This window comes from Cupressus sempervirens, chromosome 10, assembly GCF_028749045.1.
Source record: "Cupressus sempervirens isolate cs-2001-9-10 chromosome 10, ASM2874904v1, whole genome shotgun sequence".
Classification (NCBI taxonomy): Eukaryota; Viridiplantae; Streptophyta; class Pinopsida; order Cupressales; family Cupressaceae; genus Cupressus; species Cupressus sempervirens.
The window spans coordinates 692,042,814-692,058,352 of NC_143127.1; the positions used below are offsets into that span (position 1 = coordinate 692,042,814).

General features: G+C 33.6%; 1 pseudogene; it reads right to left on the reverse strand.

Moving 5' to 3' along the window:
* Window positions 1–1,591: 1,591 nt before the first annotated feature.
* On the reverse strand, window positions 1,592–11,183 carry LOC149535730 (uncharacterized protein At1g01500-like; annotated as a pseudogene).
* Window positions 11,184–15,539: the final 4,356 nt, after the last annotated feature.

Here is a 15,539-nt window from a genome sequence, read left to right on the forward strand (position 1 = left end):
ATATTAACTACTATTAGTCACTTGACTAATTTTAGTCACATATATACAGCTTTTAGTGGTTTTTTAAGTCAGATATTGTTGTTTTTGTACTAGTGAAAGTGCACTTTCTCAGTTGGTATTTGACAAGATAATATGTTGTTTGATCACTATATAAAGTGAAGAAGAAAGACAAGTTGAAGTGTAGAAGAGATGATTGATGAAAGTCAAGAAGTTGAGTAAAACACTAAGCTTGACCGAGTGACAGGTTACTACATCAATGAAGAAGTTAAGCATTATCAAGTAGAAGATTAAGGAACTTAAGTTATAGCCAAGAAAAATAATATTAGCTGAGTGATGGTAATGGTTGAGAAAGATAAAGGAAGACTGTAGTAACGGCCAAGCATAGAGTTGGTGAATGAGCCATTGTAAAATGAGTGAGACAGATCAATAGTGACCGAGCTACCCAATGATGACCGTGTGTCAAGAAATTACAAATTTGTGAAAGAATCAAGATTTGAGGATGGCACAATTGAATTCATGGATCAGTCAAAACATGTAAAAGATAAGGATTGATGATCTGGATTATTTAATGCATGATTTGAGTTTGTTAAGTGATCTAAGGTGAGGATTCAATGAGAATTTTCCAAATATTTCAAGGAAAGAAGTAGAAGGACAAAATGATAGACAAATTCAATGAATATGATCAAACCCTAAGATCTATAATTATGTTTAAGTGGAAAAATATTAAACCTATCTATTTAAGGAGGCACAGGAGATGTTTTACAGTTATTGGTTAGTAGGAAAATTTGTGAGGAACTTGTGGAGAATAAATTTGTAGAGGAAAAGTGAGAAGTTGGTGTACACGAGATTGCTTGAAGTGTTGCCAAGCATATCAAAGATGGAGAATGTGATGAAGTCCACTCAATGAACCAAGAATGAGCTGAATGGATATTAGAACATGCAAAGTGAGATGTATTTTATCAAATCAACCTAATTGTTACTTTAAAACCATTATGGTAATAAAATCCTTTAATCAAGGTTGACCTAATAGTCATATTGTAAATCCTTTAATCAAGGTGATATTCTGATGGGATATTTTGAAGACCTCTAATAAGGCCACTTCTAACAAGGTGATGAAATCCTTTAACAGGGTCACATCTAATAGTGTGTTTTTTAACCTTTAGCAGGGTTGGCTCTTAACCAAACTCACTTCAAAAGAGTGAAAAAGTGGCATGTTACTTGGTGGTTTTTCCCAAATTTGGTTTTCATGTAAAATCCTAGTGTCATACATGTGAAATATTGTTTTCATGTTTCATGTTGTTTACTATTATATGTTTCTATTATTTGACATACACTAAATAGAGAGCAAAGAGATGATACGATTTAGTTTGATCGTTGATGATTATCTATATTGGCCGAGTGAATTTATGAGTTTGATTAAGTTGTTTGAAGTTATTAAAAGTTGAATTAGTACATCTAGACCTAAGGATGGCTGGTTCACCCCCCTCCTCACCCTCCTTTTAGTTATTCTAATCATTCTAACAAACTTAATCAACTCTTTAAGAGAGAAATTTGTAAGGATTTATATTATTGTCATCGTGCAAAATGACTACTAAACAAGAAGCACTTGCGCCATCTGATCCAACATAATATGCCACCCTAAACTCTTCCTAGCCACATAAACTACAAGAAAAGGTGGCTTTCATGACAAAAAATTATAATCTGGGTAAACAAAAGATGATCCTGTGGAAAGTGCACAATTATAATCCATGATCCACAATTTCTTCCCCGTAGTAAAAGAACAAGCATGGTTATCCATGAGATTCTATTTTTTCCATTAATCAAACCTTAAAAACTTCCTCATTCCAAAAACATCACCCTTGTGATGGATTTGAAAGGGCAAGTGACCTTTAGCATGCACATTATATGTACTCACATAAGTGGCTCTCTACACACTATTTATCAAGCATGTCTCTTCTCAGAGCTCTAAAAGTCTTTTATGAGTGATTTATCCTTTTAGCATTAACTTGAAGAGATGAAGAAATACTTCTCAAGGGAAAAAAATTTCTGAAATACTCTGGTGCACATGTAACTAGGCAAGAGCTCAACTTTACACAAATCACTCTAATATCAAACTATGCATCACTTTGTTTGGCAACTAGAAAGCTCAAACCAAAGGTTTTATGAGGATTTAAAAATATTAGTGAGAGACTCTATAGAGCACACATATCCTTATTTCCCTACCCTACAATGTGCCACATTTAGTCAAGTTTGCAAAATGTTAAAGAATAGAGGCATATGGAACATAAATGAAAGCCATTTGGTACTTGAAATACTAATATAGATGAAGTTTTTTGTACATCCTTTTGCATCAATATGCAGAGTGTATAGGTAGTTATTTTATTTAGCCACTAATTCAAATTGACCATCTCTCTAATCTTATGTGAATTTATTGTTATTTTTAAAGTAAATTTGGAATCCTATATTAAAGTTGTTAATTATAATTTATAATTTTATTTTAAATAACAGATGTACAATTATTATTATTTTTATTATATATTAATATATATTTGCATTAAAAATTAGATTTAAATTAAATATTATTTTATAATATTTAATAATAAATTAGTTAGATTATTTAAGGTAAAATCTCTAGATGAACAACAAATGATTGCAAAATATTAGAAAGCAAGAAAGAAAAACATTTAACCTCAAACCAAAGGTACTAACTTAAGCCTAAAATTTAAAAAGAAGAGACTTGTATATATAGTTTTCCTCTTACATAACTACATAAATGAAAATCTCAAGATGTAGGAGCTTCTAGTTTTCACAAGATTTTAAAATATATTCCTTAAAAACAATAGCCCATATTCTTTTACACTATTTTAATATATCTTTACACATAATTGCATCTTCCTCATAAGATTTATTCCATAAAAATTAATATGTGTAATAGCCCTTCCTTTTACATATATACACATGTCATTATATGAATAAAAAAAGATTCAAAGCAAGCATTAAAAAAAGAAAAGTGTTCAAGTTTTTCTCTTACAACAACTAATTCTATTTGATCACCTACATAGTCTTATCCTCCTAGCTAAATTTTGAATCTCAAATAATAGTTGAGAAAAAATAATATTAGGTATCATTTAAGTAGGAGCTCCTTTATATTTACTTTTTAAAAATTTTATTCTATATTATTTTTATAGAAGATTTTAAATCTATAAAGATTATTTACCTATGCAATATGAGAGAACAAGACATGTTGAATTTGATAGAAGACCAACCCCACAACTCCCAAGAAACACTTGCATGCAAACACCTATCACATAAAGAGAGAAGGAAAAGCTATGGAGGCCAGAATTCCCAGATCCACAAATGAGATATTCTTGAATAGAAAAAGAGATTACTATTATCAAAAGTGAATGAATGAATAATTGCAAAGAGAGATCATCCTTATAAATGAGATCAAAACACTAACTGGTAATTAACCTAGATTGCATGATAATAGTTAATAAAAGAATTAATTATTATATGCCCAAAGATTAGCTTAAGTAAACTAGAGATAATAAGTGACTTAATAATTAAATCAATATGATTTAATTAATTAGAAAAAACTTTATTACTCTAACACCCCCTTTAAGATAAACATAGGGAGTAGCTAAAAACCTAGAAACTACTACTAAAATTAAATTTGGGTCCTAGCAACAAGGCCTAATGAAGTATCCAAGCACAACCAAATCTTTAAAAAGAGAAGAAATAGAGAAAACTGCATAGGAAAAACCCTACTCCAAAAAGAGATGGAAAGAATGTTCTAGAAGATAGGAACAAAAGGATGATCATAAAGAACACCACTAAATCATGAAGCTACAAACACTATCAAACTACTGATCTGAAGAATCTCCATTGTATAGAACATGACCAGGTAGAGAAGACTAATTCTGAAGAGCTTATCAATCAAAGATGGAAGGTATCTTCATGGCCTCCAAAAACAAGAATGAAAGAATGTTTATATGGAAAATAATCCATCTCACTGAAATGCATAGGCATCTAGCCACTGCAAATTGCCTAGTATATAGGATCAATTCCAACCTCCATAGCTTTTCCTTCTCTCTTTTTGTGATAGGTGTTTGCATCTAGGCAATTCTTGGGAGTTGTGGGGTTGATCTTTCATCAACTTCAACATGGTATCAGAGCTTTAGATCTTCATACCCCTATTCCATTTATGAGAGGTTTGGCTTGGCATTAAGATCTGTGTCATTTCTTTCAAAGTGTTTCATTTTTTAGATTTTTTTTTGTATTGAATCTAGGAAGTCACCATTTTTTGGTGCCCTTTTAGCCCAAACAGACCTCACCATTGAGCTTAGAGCACCCAAAAACCCCTAGTTTCATAGAAAATTTGTCCAATTTGGACATAGTTAGAATCTAAGGAAGAAAATTATTGCTCCCAAATTAGGCATGTTTCCCAAGGTGTCGATTTGATATTTTTTTTAAGCACGGAAATAGAGATTTTTTGGCATTAATATTGAGATTTTTGGCATGAAAATCAATATTTTTTGGCATGTAAATTGATATTTTTTGGCACATAATTTTAGACAAATTTTGGTACAAAATTGGAATGCTTCCTGAGGTAATTTATGTACTATAAGGAACGCTTCCTGAGGAATTTTGACACAAATCTGAGGTACTAATTTTTTGTTTTACCCTTCCATCCCTTTTTTGACCTACATGTGATTTTCTGGACATAACTTGCTCATCTGGACTCTATTTTTCACAAACAAGATATCGCCAGAAAGTTGGTTCCAAGCCCATTCCAATGGTGCAGGTTATTTTTAGTTTCAGTGCCTTTTTAATGGTTGTTTCTTTTGTCAAAGTTAGGAGTTCTATTTTGCACTCTAGGAGACATATCTTGAGCATCTGATGTTCGAATTGGGAATTCTTTATATCATTGGAAAGGTCTTTTAGAGCTCTTTCGATTGATGCTAATTATTTTTCTAGATTTTTCTCTAGGCACATTCTATTCTGTCTTTTGCATTTTTGTATTCTAGTGGATATCTTGGTTATTTTAGGTCTAGGAATTATTTTTTCTGCTTCAAATGATTCATCATAGGTTGTATTATATGTTGTATTAGCCTTGTGTCTCTTTTGATCTTTTTTGACATCTTGTTGTAGTATTTTTGTAAACGCACTAAGATAAAGTGCCACTCTATTGCATTTCAGGATCTTGCACATCTTTGTGTTTTGTTGTAGTCACACTACATTATAAATTTCCTTGGAGGGTTACATATTGGTCATATTTAGCATCTTCCTTTTTCAAGTGAGTGTTCCTTCCAAGATATTAGCCTCATGATGTGTCAATGGCACGTGTCATTATAGGTGTTTGTACTTCTTTTTCACTCTCGATGTTTATGGTTCTTCTTTTTGTAGGAGATATTGCATTTAGTTTTGGTGTTCATGTCTTACCTCTTATCATTATAGGGGGGTTATGTTGGTTCTATTTCTTTCTTGATTTGATGGAGTGAGCTATGTATTCCATATTTGATCATATGTACTAGGCGATTGCAGTGGCTAGATACCTATGCATTTCAATGAGATGGATCATTTACCATATAGACATTATTTCATTCATATTTTTGGAGGCCATGAATTAATAAACCCCTACAGACATTTTTTATTGGAGGGTAGAGATAGCCAACTTCTCCATGTGTCAAGTCTTTTTATATTAATGATTTGAAAAAACTCGTCCCTTGGTACTTGCAAGACACCCGCCAGCCCCATCTTTCAAAGGCTTTTTAATGACCTTGTTCTAGTGGTTTCAACAATGGTGGTTTGAGTCTTTTTCTCATGCCAGTTTCAGCCCTTTCATTTTGGATGTGCAACAGTTTTGGCGGGATGTCATCATGATTTTGGATCGCGCCTCACACACTCCTTTAAAGCGCTTACTTCTAGCACTTCATGCACCACCAGCCAATGTCCTCATGGTATGATCGATGGACCACCTATTTTGGTTGGCACAAATTTTCCCTTGCCCCTATGCATTTTTAATTCAATGCATGCATATTTGGCCAGACACTTTTATGATTTTTATCATGCATGTTAGTTGATTGGGCATTTCCCTCCAAGCATCCTTTTTTGGTAGTTTCAAGCTTGGAGTTAGGATTTCATAAACCATGATCTTCAATGCATTTGAAAAAAATTGCAGTTAGGCATTATTATGGGCCGAATTATTGCTGGTTGTGGGCATTGGCAGAGATAATGTCTTCTTGATTGGAGGACAAAAACCTTTTTTTGTAGGAGGAGGATGTTATTTGGGGGCCATACTTCTTTGTTTATGCCACCTCTAACACCTTCTACTGCGATCCAACCTTTGCCATCAATTTTTCCTTGGGTGCAAATTTTTATTTGGTTGTGGATCCAACTAGTAGCTCACCACTTTTTTTTTGGGACCTTTTACATTGAGTGTGGCTTTGTCAAAGCCTATGACACACATTTTTTATGGTGACGAAATTTGTTTTGGGAAGTGTGTGTACTTTCTTTTGGTGTGAAGACATTAGTTTTTGGCATGAGAGCCAATTTCAGCCCGTGCTCAGTGCACCAACATGTCCTTTATTCATACATGTCACTTGTCTTCCAACACATGACTTCTGGCATATTTTTGGGCAACACAACAATCTCTCCTTCAATCATGCCTACTTTTCTGTCAAGTTTGCATCAACACCCGATTTTGTTGGCAGACCACCTTATTTCCAATGCTCATTTTGGAGTTCCCTCTTTCCTTTGTGTATTTGCAACCAACTCAACATTAAAGTACATGCTTTTTTCTATAGTGCATGTGATTAGGCTAGTCAATGACATTTTTTAAAGAGGAAAAGAACTTGGTCTAGGCATTGATTTGTGACTGCGACACATCATCTTGTTGTGATTTGTGACGAAGTGCAAGTTTGGAGATATTTGAGGTTTGGTATACCTTTTTGGAGTTTTCCAAAAGTTAAATGACATTTTTTTTGGAAATTATTTTTGCCTGATGCATCCTCTTGGCCCTATCTCTCCTTCCTTGGTTTTTTGTTGGTGTGACCTTAGTTTGGCCACTAGATTTGTTTCTCTGGCACTGGCCCTTTGATACAACATAGCATTTTCGGCGATCAAATGTTTTTTTCTGATAGAGGTCATTTTCCAAGCATCTTTTTTCCTTGATTATCATTTGACTATCAAATTTGGGCTCGTTCATTACTGACATCAACACCATGTCAACACTGCACCATCAACCTGTTTGCCCTTCAAGCCTTGTTTGGACCTACCTTCAATTTTTTGCTCATTTCTCAAGCATACAAACTCCATTTTCTGCAAACAAGATATCATCAGAAAGCTAGTTCCAAGCCCATCACAATGGGACATGTATTTTTTAGTTTTAATATTTTCTATTGCTTCTTCTACTGTCAAAGTCAAGGGTATAGTTTTTACACTCTGGGAGACATATGTTGAGCATCTAATCTTTGATTTAGGAATTATTTATATTGTTGGAAAGGTCTTTCCAAGATGTTTTCAATGTTGGTGGTTGTTTTTCTATATTTTGATCTAGGCACATTCTATTCAGCCTTTTGCATTTTTGCATTCTAGTGGATATCTTGGTTGTTTTAGGTCTGAGGATCAATTTCATTCCTTCTTATGATTTTTCATTGGTTGTACTATCTATTGTATTAGCCTTATGTCTCTTTTGGTCTATTTAGATTACATTTGTATTCATTCTTACAAATGCATTAGGATAAAGTGTCATATTTCATTTGTATTTTTGTTTTAGTTTATTTTGCCTTCTGATTTGAGCAGTGCTAGTTGAGGACACTCATAAAAATTATTGTATCATTGGGTTTCACCATATCTTGTGCCTTATTGTACATGCACTACTCTAATTAAAGTATTATGGGGGGTTGATGTTTTTCCTTTGTTTTTCATCTTCCATGATCTAGTGAGTTTTCCTTATGTGACATTAGCCTCATGACTGTTTGAGATCGATCACCTCAATACACATATATGTACTCTTTTATGCATCTTGATCGTGGTTCCTTGACATGCAGTTATTTTGGACCACTTTTCCAATTGCTTGTCACCTCACCCTTGTCTACATTAGTAGGGGGGGGGGGGGGGGGGGTTCTTCTATTGTTTCTCATGCTTCCTTGGTTCAATGGAGTGAGTTACGTATTTAGTTTTTGTTCCTATGTACTAGGCAGATACAGTGTCTAGGTACCTATGCATTTCAGTGAGATGGATCATTTACCATATAGACACTTTTTTTGGTCCTACTTTAGTTGCAGCCTTCCATGTTCGATTGATTAGATCTTCAAGCTTTGTTGTTTCATACTATCTGTATATTTGAGTTTAGTTGTTTACCTTTGTGTGCCTCCTGATTTGATACAAATTATATTCTTCTCTATCTAGTTAGTTTCTATTTCAGTCGAGATTCTTCAAATTAGTAGTTACTTTTGACAGAGCTTTGCAGCTTCTACATGCTTGAGTGGATTTCTTCATGATCATCTTTTGTTCCTATCTTCTAGGACATTCCCTAGTTTGAAGGCTTCTTCAGTCCTTCACTAGTTTCTTTTAGCATGTTTTCCATTTCTTTTTGGAGTAAGGTTTTTCCATGCAGTTTTCTCTATTTCTTCTCTTTGTAGAGATTTGGTTGTGCTTGGGTAACTCATCAGGCTTTGTTGTCGGGACCCAAATTTACTTTCAATAGTAGGTTCTAGGTTTTTAGCTACTCCCTAAGTTTATCTTAAGGCAGGGGAGGGGGTGTTAGTGTAATAAAAAAAATTCTTATTAATTAAATCATATTGATTTAATTAATAAGTCACTTATTATCTCTAGTTTACTTAAGCTAAACTTTTTGCATATAATAATTAATTATTTTTATTAATTATTATCATGCAACCTAGGTTAGTTACCTATTAAGATTTTGGTCTCCTTTATAAGGACGATCTCTCTTTGTAAATACTACATTAGTTCACTTTTGATTATGGCAATCTCTTTATTAATTCTAATTTTTATTTTCTAACACCCCTTGCCCCCCCTTAAGTCTAACTAAGGAGAGAAAAGTCTAATTTAATTTAATTTAGGAAATCTAGCTTAAATGAAAATATTAAAAATATTCCTTAGTTAGCTTACACACTAAGAAAAGAAGCTTTATCCAATAAAAGTATGGATAAAAACTAAAAACATGCTATCCTTTTTTTTCTAACACACACCCCCGCACCCAAATCCCCCCCCCCCCCCCCCCCCAAACCAAGTCTAACTAAGGAGACAAAAGTCTAAGAATAGGAAAGAGGAAATAGGGAAAACCCAGTAGGAACAAAACTACCCCTCAAAAATGCATTAGAAAAGCATCATTTGAGACACAAGAAAAGTGTGGACAACTGTCGAATGATAACTATCATAGTGTTGAATGAAGAACATCCTTTGAAACTTTGATGAAAATCAGGATCAATCTACACAAGTGCCCCCAACAACACTACTCAAGCAATGAGCAAATGGAAAAGTAGGCAAAACATCTATCAATTGAAGATATGGAAGACAATAATCTACATAGAAGCCCCAAAAAATTAAATAGATGGAAAACAAAGGAAATACATCTATCAGTTAAGGATGCCAATGACACATAAATCTGTACAAGTGACCCAAACAACACTACTCAACCATGCAAAACTAAATTGCTAGGTGAATATACAAGTGCCAATTGTCTACAAAATTGATCAACTATGGAACCAAGGAAGCATCAACACTAACAATATAAAACCATCCAAAATCTTGAAATGAAAGGCATGGCAGGTCCACTAAAATTTTTTGTCACTAAGAAGAAGATGAAGGCAAGACCCATGCAAAAGGAGCATGATCTTGGTCTATCTTTGATGGACCAATGGAATTCAATTTAACCTTTGTCAAAATTATTATTCCATGCAAGTCTTTACTTCTAAGCTAAAGCAAAATCTTTGGCTTCCATTTAAAATAGCAATGTAGCTTCAAGGAAGAAAAGGTGGAAAACTCCATTCTTCAAAATCTGTAAGATTCTTCAATACCTGCAGTTAAAAAAATGGTTCTCCTTTCTAGTGGCGATGAGCTCTAATAACATGTAAAATTTTAGCTTAACCAACAAATAATCTAAGCTAGAATGATAGAACAAATTATGCAGCTGTAGAAAGAAAAAATTTGAAACAGAAGATAAAAAATGAAACTTCTCATTAATTAGAATGAAGAAATTGCAATAAAAGGAAAAATAGAAATAAAGTTGAAAAAATCATAAGCATTCCTTAGTTAGCTTAAACACTAAGAAAAGAAGCTTTATCCAATAAAAGCATGGATAAAAACAAAAAAACATGCTAAGATTTATTTTCTAATGCCCCTCCCCACCCTTAAGTTAAACTAAGGAGAGAAAAGCCTAATTTAATTTAATTTAGGAGATAAAAGCTTAATTTAAGCCAAACTATTACAGTAAAAGGTTAATTTAATTTCATTTATTAAATTATCTTTACTCCCTTCTTAAGATTTCCCTTTATGCACTTGTATTTCCATTTAATAATTAATTAGTAATTATTAAATGTTATTTATCTCGTAGGGTTTCCCTTTTACATTTTTCGATCTCCTTCTTTAAGGATTGATCATTTGTAAATATCTCTCATCTTTTCAGTCTGATAACATATTTTTCATATTCTCATAGCAAAACCCTTGCCTCTTATTTGCCTCTTCTTCTCTATGACAAGTTCTTGCATGTAGTTGTTCTTTGGGTTTTGTGATTTGTATTCCTTAAATCCTTCATGGTATCTGAGCCTAACCTATTGTAGCTTGTTCCCATTTAGAGAAAAAGAGAAATGAGGGTTTAACAAAACAAATCTGGCTTTTTTCTACTATTTTTTTTATGAAAATAGGGGGTCTCTAATTTTAAGAGCACTTTAATACCAAACAAACCTTGAGGTTGGCTTCAAAAGACATCAAAACCCATATTTCCATATAAAATATGTCTATTTTAGTCAACATTGCATTTTGAGGCAATTTTTTATTCCTACCAAGGTCGTACATCCCTTAGTACATGAAACAAGGTCATGTTTAGGTGAAAATCACAAAAAAATAAAAATTTAAATCATTTTAAATAACGCGGCTAGCTCCACCACCGTGCCATTGCAACTAGAGTCTGTCACTCGCACACCACTGTGCCCACCCATCGCTCATGCTCCACTCATGTACCACTCACTCATCGCCCTAGCCAGCTGTCCTACCTCAGCATTACTCCTGCTCTACCAGCCCTCATCCGGTCCTATAGGGGGCCTAGGGGCTAAGTATTTATGTTAGAAATAGGAATTACTAAGAGGGGCGATGAATTAATAATCCACAAACTTTAGTCACCAACTGGATATTATTACTTACTTTAAACAATGCATAACAAAGCAATAAAGTAATGATGAATAGTAATAGTAACAATACATAAAGATAATTCATGACACCATATTTTGTTAACTGGAGAAAACCTAGCCAACGGAAAACCCTGATGGGGATGATACCCACTAGATACTATAATGATATATATGTTCCTTGTTAGAGGATGGACACTATTAGGAGTCAATGAGAAAATTTAGTATAACAGTCCCTATTAGGAGACTTTGAATCCCTATTAGGAGTTATAGTGTAATGTATGCAAGATGAGCCCACTACCCAAACGTGCAATTTCAACTACTAGAAGAGCTCACTGTTCAAACAAGTAATCTACTATTATTTGCCTTCCTTGTCTGATCTCTAATCTTCAACTTGATCTTGGATCACCAAATAGTTCATACAAAACTTCGCATTTATTGCTTACACAAAAGTTCGCTCACTTCGTAATCTTACTTCATAACACTTCAATACGAGCACTTCACAATCCCTCTTCTTATTGCAAGAAGTCCTTTACATAAATACCATGCCTTTACATAAAATACTGTTGGGTCAGATAAGACCACAATTCACTTTTCCAAGTTAGAGTAAACATCTAGGATGTTGGCCCTAATTGGACAAGTAATTGTTTTGCAACCAAAACAATTCTTTTCTTCAATTCCACTGTCTTGCTTCATCAAAACATGATTAACTCTATTCTGTACAGTCCATAAAAACTTTCAAGGTTATACATGTCATCACCAACATGTATACTATATCCATGTTACTTTGCTTTCCATAATATGACTTTTGCAACATGTTATAAATAGAACAATACACTATTGTAAACCAAATTCTATACTTAGACAATTTTCTAATAACCAAACACTAAGTATCTTTATTTTCAAGGTTTCTTGTCAACATGTACATCATGTGTTGCCATTAATGAAAACAATTAGATATCACAATTAGCCAATTGTCAACAATCTCCCCCTTTGGCATTGATGGCCATAAAATAGGGAAAATTGGCTAAGTGAAAAAAACTTAACTATCAAAATAAACATTACATATCTATTACAACTTTTCATATATGCTCCCCCTTACAATATACTTCATACTACTCATATATTTCTCCCAATAATGTACTTCACAATTTTCTCTGCTATTACTCCCCCTTTGACATCAATGACAAAGCACACAAAATGTCAAGATTCTTGTCAAAAACTATCAAAATTGTTGTCCTTTCCTTTATGCTGAAATAATCTTCATTCAATCTTCAAAAATAGTTTTCAAGTTGTCCATAACTTTTGTCCATGTCTCTTCTGTAGACTCTACTAATGAGTGAATTGCACATAATGCATATGATGCAATCTCAACTGCATTGATATCTTAATACAAAAAGTTACTATATGTGTCCTTGGCATTGACACATTCTTCTAGTTGCTTCTCAAAAAATGATAACTTTAGAGCAATGGATTCTCTAAAATTAGATGCTCTGCTTAATATCTACTCTTTCTGAAGTTCCAAGTTCCTGATCTCGTAGTGAACACTGGAAACTTGAATTTCAATATCATCAACTTTACTTGATGGGTGTTGGATTAGGCAGGATAAAGCCTCTAACTCATTCAACTTTGCCTCTAATTGATTGTCCAAATCCTTAGTTAGTTTGTAGGATAAGGTACACTTAACATACAACTCTTTCCCTTCCTACTGACATCTCTAAAGTTCTTTTATGCAAGTATCAAGATTGACTAGGTCATTCTCAATATTCTGGCAGATGGTGCTAAACAAGTTAGCATCATGGGAAATTTGAGCTTTTTCCCCCACAAAATTCATCAAATTTGTAAACTCTTCATCAAAATACTTTAGCACTACTTTTTCTCTCTATTTGGGATCTAGTTCTGTGTGCTAAACTGCTAATGTACTGTGTAGTCTGTCTATTACTTCCATCAGTATTCTTTGTAAACTCTTTACTTTCCTATTTTTCTCAATTAGCTTGGTTAAGGATGAGATCAAATTTGTTTGATCATCATCATCGATAGATAAACTAGTAAGAGAGAGTGGAGTAGATGAACTAGATAGTTTAGTTTCATCCTCCCTCTATTTCTTTGTTGCTTCCGTAGCTTTCCTCTCTTCCTCTTCTTTTCTTTCTTTTTCTTCTCTTTCCCTCTTCTCTTATGATCTTTTCCTTTCTTCCTCCTCTATTTTTCTTTTCCTTTCTTCTTTTGTAGTTCTTCTGTTATCTTCTTCTTCATTTCTTTTCTTTTCATTCTCAAGTAATTGTTGCTTGGCTTCCTCTATCTTTTGCTTGTCAATTTCTATAAGCCTCTTCTCTTCCTCAATTTGCTTCGGCTTATCTTCAACATCCTCGGTATTAGGTACATTTGGTTCAGAACCACCAAATGGATCTGTATCATCAATGTTAAGAGTAATATTGGTTTGATTAATCTTCATGGTATCACCACTTATTGATACTTTCACAGTTTTAGGGGCTAGAGGAGTTGTTGTCTATGATTCTGAAAACATCTCGTTGATAGCTACTTCTGTCTCCTTCCTCAACTTATCCTTCTCACCAACCATGAATAAAATGGCCTTAATTTGTTCCTCAAGTAAGGAGTGAGGTTGTTCAGTAATCTCTCAATCTCATCTTCATCATTAGTCTTATAGATGGTCCTTATCATAGACTTTTGAAGTTCAAAGTCTTCTTCTCAATTAGTCTCTCATAGACTTTCTAATTCACTACCCCTTTGATATCTTTCATACTTAGATCATTTGCAATGATATGTCTTATAGTAGATATATCAATTTGATCCTTCTCAAAATTATTATGAAGATCATAAAACTTGTTCATCTGAACAAAATTTCCCTCATTTGCAATCACTATGTTTATCTTTTCAACCTTTGACTTCCATGGTTGTCGAGATTTTCCTATTGCTTGTCTAGGTGGAGTCACCTTCTCAGCTTTCTTGATTTCCTATTCCTCAATTTCCTCATCACTACTAGATTCAATTGTCAACAATGTCGTTTGCTTCTTTCTAGGTCCTGAAGCCATCTATTTGACTCTCTTAGTCTTTGTTGGCACTACTTCACCTAATCTCTCTAATTTCCTCTTATGTTCACTAGGTTGAATATCGGATACTACTACATAAGGTATACTTTGTCTCAAAGTTGTCTCAATGACTAAAACTAACAAGGGTTGAATATTCAATACACCTTGTTTCAATGTTTGTCTTATGACCTCAAATTCACTTTCTATTATTTTGGCCTTAGATAATGTCTTCTTCATAATTGATTCAACCTTCTTGTGAGATGATTTTTCCAAGGTTGCTTGATGAGCATTCTATGTGATCTCATCAAATGTACCAAATCTGTACTCAGCTTTATCTATCTTAGAATTCAACAATAAATCAATGTAGCCAACTACAACATCATCACTCAACTTATAGTTTAAAGGATCTAAAAATGTTTCCTAAGGTTCCACTGCTTGAATGTATGTATAGTCAATATCAACTAAAATACATATGTCCTCCTTGAATCTATCCACAATTGCGGGTGAGATCCTAAATCTTTGCTTCATCTCATTTTGGAATGTTCTCATAATCATATTACCATTGTCCAATACCTTGTTTGCAAGGTGTCTTATGCATACCTCTTATATATTTTCCATAGTGCATCTATCACTACTCATAATATATGTGACTGATAAATAAGGAAATCTCTTTAGCGCATGAAAGAATATGTGATTAATCAATGATTGGAATCTAAACACACCATTCTTTGTCCTTTTAATCTTCTCAAGGTTCTCCAAGAGTTGTATATCACTCAAGGTTCTCAAGGTTGTCCATTAGAATTTCACTCAAATTCACTTGTTCTTTCTCAACACAAATCTTGTAAGTTGCATATATAAATTCGGCTGAAAGTTCATCTATCTTAGAACTTGCACATACTAAATAAGCTATTATTCTGCTAAGAAATCTCACATCATCCTACTTGATGGAGCTGATTACCATACCTTTTCCATTGTAAACTGTCTTCGTGTAGCTTTCTACTTTCTTCTTGACTAGTTTCTCTCATATGGGTATACTACCTTGTTTTCTAAGACCAGTTACCTCATGTATAAGGTTGGTAGAAATGTCTACTACATTATCTTGCATCCATAACTTTCCATCTTG